Source organism: Culex pipiens, chromosome 2, assembly GCF_016801865.2.
Source record: "Culex pipiens pallens isolate TS chromosome 2, TS_CPP_V2, whole genome shotgun sequence".
In the NCBI taxonomy this organism is placed as follows: Eukaryota; Metazoa; Arthropoda; class Insecta; order Diptera; family Culicidae; genus Culex; species Culex pipiens.
Window position 1 is genome coordinate 139,860,606 of NC_068938.1, and position 7,614 is coordinate 139,868,219.

General features: G+C 38.5%; 1 pseudogene; it reads left to right on the top strand.

Annotated features, from left to right (window-relative positions):
* Positions 1-1,680: 1,680 nt before the first annotated feature.
* LOC120415246 (nucleosome assembly protein 1-like 1) lies at positions 1,681-5,897 on the top strand (annotated as a pseudogene).
* The last annotated feature ends 1,717 nt before the right edge of the window (positions 5,898-7,614 follow it).

The following is a 7,614-nucleotide window of genomic DNA, read 5'->3' on the forward strand; positions in this document are numbered from 1 at the left end:
ATATGCAACAACTCTTCTGAAGACACCAAAGCTCCAAAACTTAACCATTTTTCGGAAAATCCATTTTCCACTTAATTTTGCGATCTGGACCACTGTGCAATGCCTCATCGTTCGACCTTTACAGATCCCAAAAAAATCGATTTCAATTCTGAGATATTCAATACAACCCGAAAAAAAATCCTTTCTCTGTTGTACATTTAAATAAAAGTAGTTTCAATCTTGTCATGCTTTCTTGACACACCCAGAAAATTGCGGTAAGTGCGACAATTGGCCAAACTTTTTTTCGTAAAATCGCGATAACTCGTGATGTTTATAAGCAAACCCCTTATGTCTATATATCATTTTTTTTTGTAATTGTCTGCTCTACAACTATGTTGAACATTGTTACACTCTAAAACATAACCCTGCAAAGTTAGAAAAAACACGAAATTTTAAAATGAAAAATTTTGTTCTAAATGAAAAAAATACCCTTCTAAATCAATGTAGATTCGAAAAGTACATTAAATTTCTCATAAAATGACATGTTCCAAAAATTTTTACAGTCGAGTAACGGAAAAATGGAAGGGGTCGTACCACCCCTCCGTCACGAGATATCAAAAAACGGACCTCGGATTCGTGATCAGGGACAAAAAATACCCCTTAGGACAAGGTTTCACGCAAATCGAAGAGGGGTCGGAGCAACTTTTCCCGATTTGAAAGCCCTTTCCGAGAAATGAACAATGAAGATTTGGCCGATTTATGGGATTTAGGATGCTGTTAAATTGGAGAAAATTGACAGCTTTATTTTTCATGTTTTAAGTAATAATTCTATTTAATGCTGGTTTAACAAAAAAAAAACGAAGTTGACTTTATAGCTGTCGGCCACCATTGCTAGTACCAACCACTAATGTCTTCCTTTTTATCTACAAGGACTTCGCCGCCCTGGGCTCCTAAGTGTATGAAAGTATGGCACGGAGCGACGGCGCCGAATACCCATATTTACACAAAGAATTTTAGAGCGCCCGCCGCGGGATTCGAACCGGCAACCTCTGGATTGTGAGTCCAGTGCGCGGTCCGATTGATCCACACGGACGGGACAATCATTCTATATAAAAATGAGTAATTTTCAATTAAAACTATAGAGCGTCATAATTGCTTCTAATTCCATTAAACTTTCAACAATTGAATCCAAACACACACATACACACATCCCTTCAGTAACGCGGCTCAGCAAGCACAAACAATCAATAATGATGGCTCTATTATTGCCCCGTTGCCGATCCTCATCAATGAATAATGGAACACCTGACGGCCAGTTTCCTTAAACTGCCGCTAGGTGCGCCTTTGTTGTACGTTAGATCCTCCTGGTGTCATTTGCGTAGAACTAAATTTAAAAACATAGATGCCGCCACCGTCCCGTAAACAGTTACCGTGCCAGGCAGTCAACTGAAACTTTAAAAAAATATTCAAAAATATATTTTTTTCATTCCAATATTCAAATTAATGAGCGCAAAGTTAGCCATTATGTTTCTAAAATAAACTCAATATATTTGCATTGCATTATGTTCAAAAATATTTGTTTTTACTTCACATTTTGTTATTTTCAGTTGCGTACAGACTAACAATACAGAACGGTAAACCTTGTTTATGTTTTTGTTTATGTTTTAGCCTCGGTTTTAGCATTTTTTAATTTTTGGTGAAGTAGATGAACCTGTGCTACGCGACGACGTGTGGCTTGTCCCCTCGAGTGCGTTGTAACAGATTCCGCATTCGCCCTGCAAATAGTTCCGTCCGTTTATGGGCAGAGTTTGTCCACTGGAAAGTTCGCGCGTGGCGTCGAGCTGGAAGAATGCTTGGAGTTGAGATTGCCGCAAAGGCCGTGGAGTCGACCGTGTTCCGGACTTTTGGACAAACCGGTGTATGATGATGAAGGAAGTGATTTGTGACCAAGGAAGAATGCCGGAGAATGTCCTGCACCGGGTGAACGCACCTGCAGAAGAAGTACCTCAAGTTGGAGCCCAATATTTACGCATTGGAGTGCAAATGTCAGGAGCTGTACCAGCCCCTGGGGGACTGCAGGAAAACGGTCATCATCGGGATGTCGGAGATGGGTGAGGCCGAGTGAAAGGAATTAAAAGAACCAGCACTCGAAGATAATCAAGGACGCACAGGGCATTCCGACGATCTGGTTGACTGTGTTCAAGAATGCTCAGACAATGATCCAGACGCACGACGAACCGGTTCAGGTCCACTTGACCAATGTGGAAATCGTCTACGTCTTCGAGTTCCAATTTCATCCTACTTCAAGGATGCCGTCCTGACAAAACAGTATGCGTTGCACCGTCCACCAAGATGTACCGTTTAACTTTGAGGGCCCGGAGATCTTCAAGTGCCCCAGCTGCACGATCCAGAGGAACCCGTCCATGAACGTGAAGGTCAAGACGATCAAGAAGCAGATTTCCAAACAGCGCGGCGTCATCCGCACTATGACGGAGACGCTGCTGAACGAATCGTTCCTCAACCCGCTTATGTGCAAGAGGGCGCAAAAAAAGTCGAAGACGAGACGCAGATGCTCCTGGCGTCGGACTTTGACACTTCCTGCGCGCCCGCATCATCCCTAAGGCCATCCTGTACCACACCGGCGAGTTGATGGACGAGAACGACGAGCTGCCCCAGTCGGCCAAGAACCAGAAGCACCGCGGCGGTCGTAGTGGCGACGGCGGCAAGAAAAGGACGCCCAAAATCCGGTCGATTGCCAGCGGCAAAAACGCGTCGCTGCTGGTTCCGGTTCTATCCAAACGTTTTGGCATCTCGCTCCATATTTTTTGGAGATGGTTATGTATCCACCCAAAACATTCAGTCCGTCGGAGAAATTGCAATAAGAAGGAAAAGAACAAACCTCCAGTTTCAACCCGGGTTGGCTAGAAGACGCTTAAGGCCAAGGGTCCGTACCATGTCGCAATTAAATTTCCGCAAGTCCGGATCTCTGGGAACCGATTGCTCGGTTAGGTCGTGTCCAATCAAACGTCGGCAACGCGACGGACCAGTGCGTTGGCGGGTCGGATTTGAATGAAAAAAAAAAATCCCAGCGATGGTCCAAAGCCGGTTCGCGCTCGGGTTCGCGAGTAGTTCTGTTTGTCCGACGAAAGCGACGCCGTCGGAACCAAGGAGTGCGATTCAATATGGGATAGTGGGTGGAAATTTCTGCGAACCTTGTTGGAATCACTGAACCCAGCAGGAATCGATAAGCCACATCCGTATTAAGAAGTTCGCTCCGGCGATTGTGTCACGTTCCCCAGAAAACCATTCCCCCGAATGTACCATTTCCCAGAAAAATATTCCCCAGAATGTACCATTTCCCAGAAAACCATTCCCCAGAAAAGTTTCTTTCTCGAAAAATCAAAGTAGTTTCAAATATTAGTTTGTTTGAAATTTCTTAAAAAATATAAAAATTAGACAAGGTTATTTTATCCATGCCAAGAAATTTTCCTTTTTGCCTTCCTCACCTTACTGAGGAAAGGCTATAAAATCACTCGAAAAATGAACTTCTTAATTTGACCTCGTAGACCCACCTTCACGTATACCTATCGACTCAGAATCAAATTCTGAGCAAATGTCTGTGTATGTGTGTAGGGATGTGGGTCTGTGCACCAAAAAATATGCACTCGATTATCTCAGCACTGGCTTAACCGATTTAGACCGTTTTGGTCTCATTCGATTCGTCTTGGGGTCCCATAAGTCCCTATTGAAAAAAATGAAGTTTAGTAAAGTACTTCAAAAGTTATGCTAAAAAAACGATTTTGGCGTATGTCCGGATAATTGTAAAAAGGGTGGTTTTTGTAAGAAACCCTGTCATGTTATTCATTTTCAGAAAGGTATTAAAAAGACCTTTTCAATGAGCCCAAAACATTGAAGATCTGATAACCCTATCAAAAGTTATTAGCACTTAAGTGTTATTTATACACTTTTTGGAGGCCGGATCTCAGATATTTCAATGAAAATGATGTCCGGGTCTATCATGCGACCCATCGTTAGTTAGATAATCGAAAGACCTTTCAAATGAGCCTATAACATCAAGGATCTGACAACCCTATTAAAAGTTATTGGCACTTAAGTGTTATTTATACACTTTTTAGAGGTTTGATTTCAGATATTGTGATAAAAATATTGTCTGAATCTTCCATGCGAACTATCGTTGGATAGGTTTTTTTTATCAGACCTTGCCGATGAGCCAGAAATATTGATGGTCTGCGAACCATATCAAAAGAAATGAGTAATAAAGTTGATTTGTTAAACATGTTAAGGGGGAATGTTGCTATTTTTACTGAATGTATTGACTTTATGAATATGAGGAAGGCACCAACCACCTAAAGGTGGATTAAGTAACGTTTTTTTTTTGACAACAATTCTTGAAAAAATAACAGAAAATGTTAATTCGGCTTATGACTCGTTCTATTATTCTAAGAAATTTTCCCTTCTTTTTCAGTCATGTTAAATTTGTTATACAAATGCCGAATAAATTGCAGTTTCTTTTTATTTCTTGTTTTCCGTGAATGCTATTTTTATTTTGCAAAGAAGAAAAATGTTTGTTAAAATTTGGTATAATTCCATTTGACATATTGTACCTTTGGCATATTGCTCATTTTGCATGATTATTTAAATTTTCTAAATTTGATTTAAGGTGACAAAATTTAATTTATCATTTTTGGAAGAAGAAAACTCTCTTGACTTACAATAACTGATAAATTTTTCCTTCTTTTAAGGTCTCCTGACACAAGTTGAATTTCACCTTCTTTAAAGAAGGGAAAACTGTCTTGACTTGTGATATCTGCTAACAGAAGTTGAATTTTCGCTTTAAAGTTTTTTTTTTCTTGTATTCTTTCTTGTTTCCATAAGGAAAAACTCTCTTGACTAGTGATAACAAATTTAAAAAGTGGTCAAGTATTTTTTTCCCTTACTTGAAGAAAGGAAAATTAAACCCGTGTCAGCAGTTATAATAACAAGGCTATAAATTTTTCCCTTCCTTAAAGAAGGGAAAACTCTCCTCCTCCCTTTTAAAGGTAAAATTCAACTTGTATCAGTCAGTAAAGTTTTCCTTTCTTTAAAGAAGGGAAAACTTTCTAGCCTTGTAATAACTGCTGACACAAGTTAACGTGGTGATTATTGCACTCGAGCGTAATATTTCAATCTTTATTTCTCGCATCACGATTTTTCGATCTAATTATGATCATAATTTGTCAATGGTAAGTCAAAAAGTCAAATTAAAAACATTTTCAAAATTCTCAAAAAAAATCAAAAAGTTTGGAATTCAAAAATCAAAATTAAAGAGAAAAGAAATTTTAAAATTAAAAAAAAATCAAAGATTATGAATTTTATTTTTTTTTAGTTTTTTGAAAATTTGAAATTATGGAAATTTTGATTTTTTTTTTGAATTTTTGGAAATTTTGGAAAATTTTGAAATTTTGGAAATTTTAGAAATATTGGAAATTTTGGAAACTTTAAAAATTTTGGAAATTTAGGTAATTTTGAAAATTTTGTAAATTTTAGAAATTTTGTAAATTTTGAAAGTTGTAAAAAATTTGAAAATTTTGGAAATTTTGAAAATTTTGAAAAATTTGGAAATTTCGGAAATTTTGGAAAATTTTGAAACATTCAGAATTTTTTAAAATTTTTGATTTTTTTTTTAATTTTGGAAATAATTATAATTACCACGATAAATATTTCTGGGGAACGGTACATTCTGGAGAATGGTTTTCTGGGGAATAATACATTCTGGGGAATGGTTTTCTGGTGAACGGTTCATTCTGGGGAATGGTATTCGGGGGAACGTGACACAATCCGCTCCGGCTTTGATCAGTCCGGAACGAATCTACCGGATGATCGAGTTTGTCCTCATCACGGCCATTGTCGTGCCCTAAGTACTCCCGACGGCACGGTTGGTTCTGAGGCAACCAACGGAAAATACAGAAAAATCATTAAAAAAATATATAATTAAAATGTATATGTAAAAAAATATATAATTACTGAATTAAGAAATAGCAAAAAGCAATATAGAAAACTTGCAAACTAGTAAAATAGCAAAATGACAACATAGCAAAATGGCATAATAGGAAAATAGCAAAAAAAAATTAAAAAATCTGAATATCAAAATTGTAAAGAGCAAAATAGTAAAATAGCAATATACCAAACTTGAAAAATAGGGAACCAGTTAAATGACAAAAAAGAAAAATGGCAAAAAATAACCAAAAAAAACAAACTAGTAAGAAAACAAAATAGCAGAAAAGCAAAAAAAAAAACAAAATAGAAAAAAAGCAAACCAGCAATAACCAAACTAGCAATATGAGAACAATAATAAAACATTGAAAAATTAAACTGCAAAATAACTGATGGCATATCTACAATCACTTTATCTAGAAAATTGCATTTAGCTTAGGAATTTGAATCAACTGAAATGAATCTGAAATAAAAATAATACAATGAAAAAGTAATCAAATTAGAAACTTGCGTGGTGATTATTGCATTCGATCGTAATATTACGTTCGTAATTTCTCGACTCACGATCGAGATTTCTCGATAGTAAGATTACGACTTACCATCGACAAATCTCGATCTACCATCGACAAATTACGATTGTAATTTTACTGTTGAGAAATCTCGATCGTGGGTCGAGAAATTACGATCGTAATTTGTAATACATTTTTTTTTATTTAAACGGAATATTTTTAAAAAAATCTAAGTTCAATTTTTTTAATGTGAAAAAATATAAAAAAAAAAAAAAAAAAAAAAAAAAAAAAAAAACTGAAATTAAATTCTTTTCAAGACCTCCGTGTACGCACGAGTGCAAGCAGCAGTCAAGTGCTCAGTGCTCCATCGTTTTTTCGAAATTTTTCGCCGTAATTTACCGTGATTAGCCGCGAGTTTGCTCCAACAGCATGCCAAGGGCCGGCCGTGGCCGTGGCAGTTCGAGTGCGGCCTCGAAAAACCCGCGAAGTTCGTCTACCGGCCGTGTGCAAAAAGGTAAACAAACCAACGCCGCGTCGTCCGCCATCGCGCCGGGGAGTGTGTGCGCCAAAGGATTTGACCCCAAGTTATTACACCCTAATTACCGTGTCCAGGGCCGCAGCCCTATAAGGCTCCGTTCAGCTACTTCCGGCAATCCGTCGACCGATGGCGCTTCAACATCCGCCAACATTCCCACCAGTAACAAGTTCGCGAGACTGAGTGACGAGGAAAGCAACAACAACAACACCGACGGTAGCACTACCGACGACGACGACGACGATGGTCGTACACGGAAGAAAGTGATTTCGCCAAAAAAAGTAATTACTCCAAAGGAACGACGACCACCACCAATTTTCGTTTTGGACACGTTGGCGGACGATGTTGACGAGCAGCTGGAAGGCCTCGTGTACTGCCTCAAAATAGGTAAATCGTCAGTGCAAGTGTTCACATTTGACCAAAAGAACTTCGACCTGGTTGTGGAGAAATTGAAGCGTAAAAACTTCAAGTTCTACACATTCGACCCCGTGCAGAAGACCGCTGTTAAGGTCGTCTTGCAGGGGTATCAAGACCGCCCGATCTCCGTCCTCAAGGAGCACCTCTCGGGTGTCGGAATAACGCCGCGAGACATAAAAG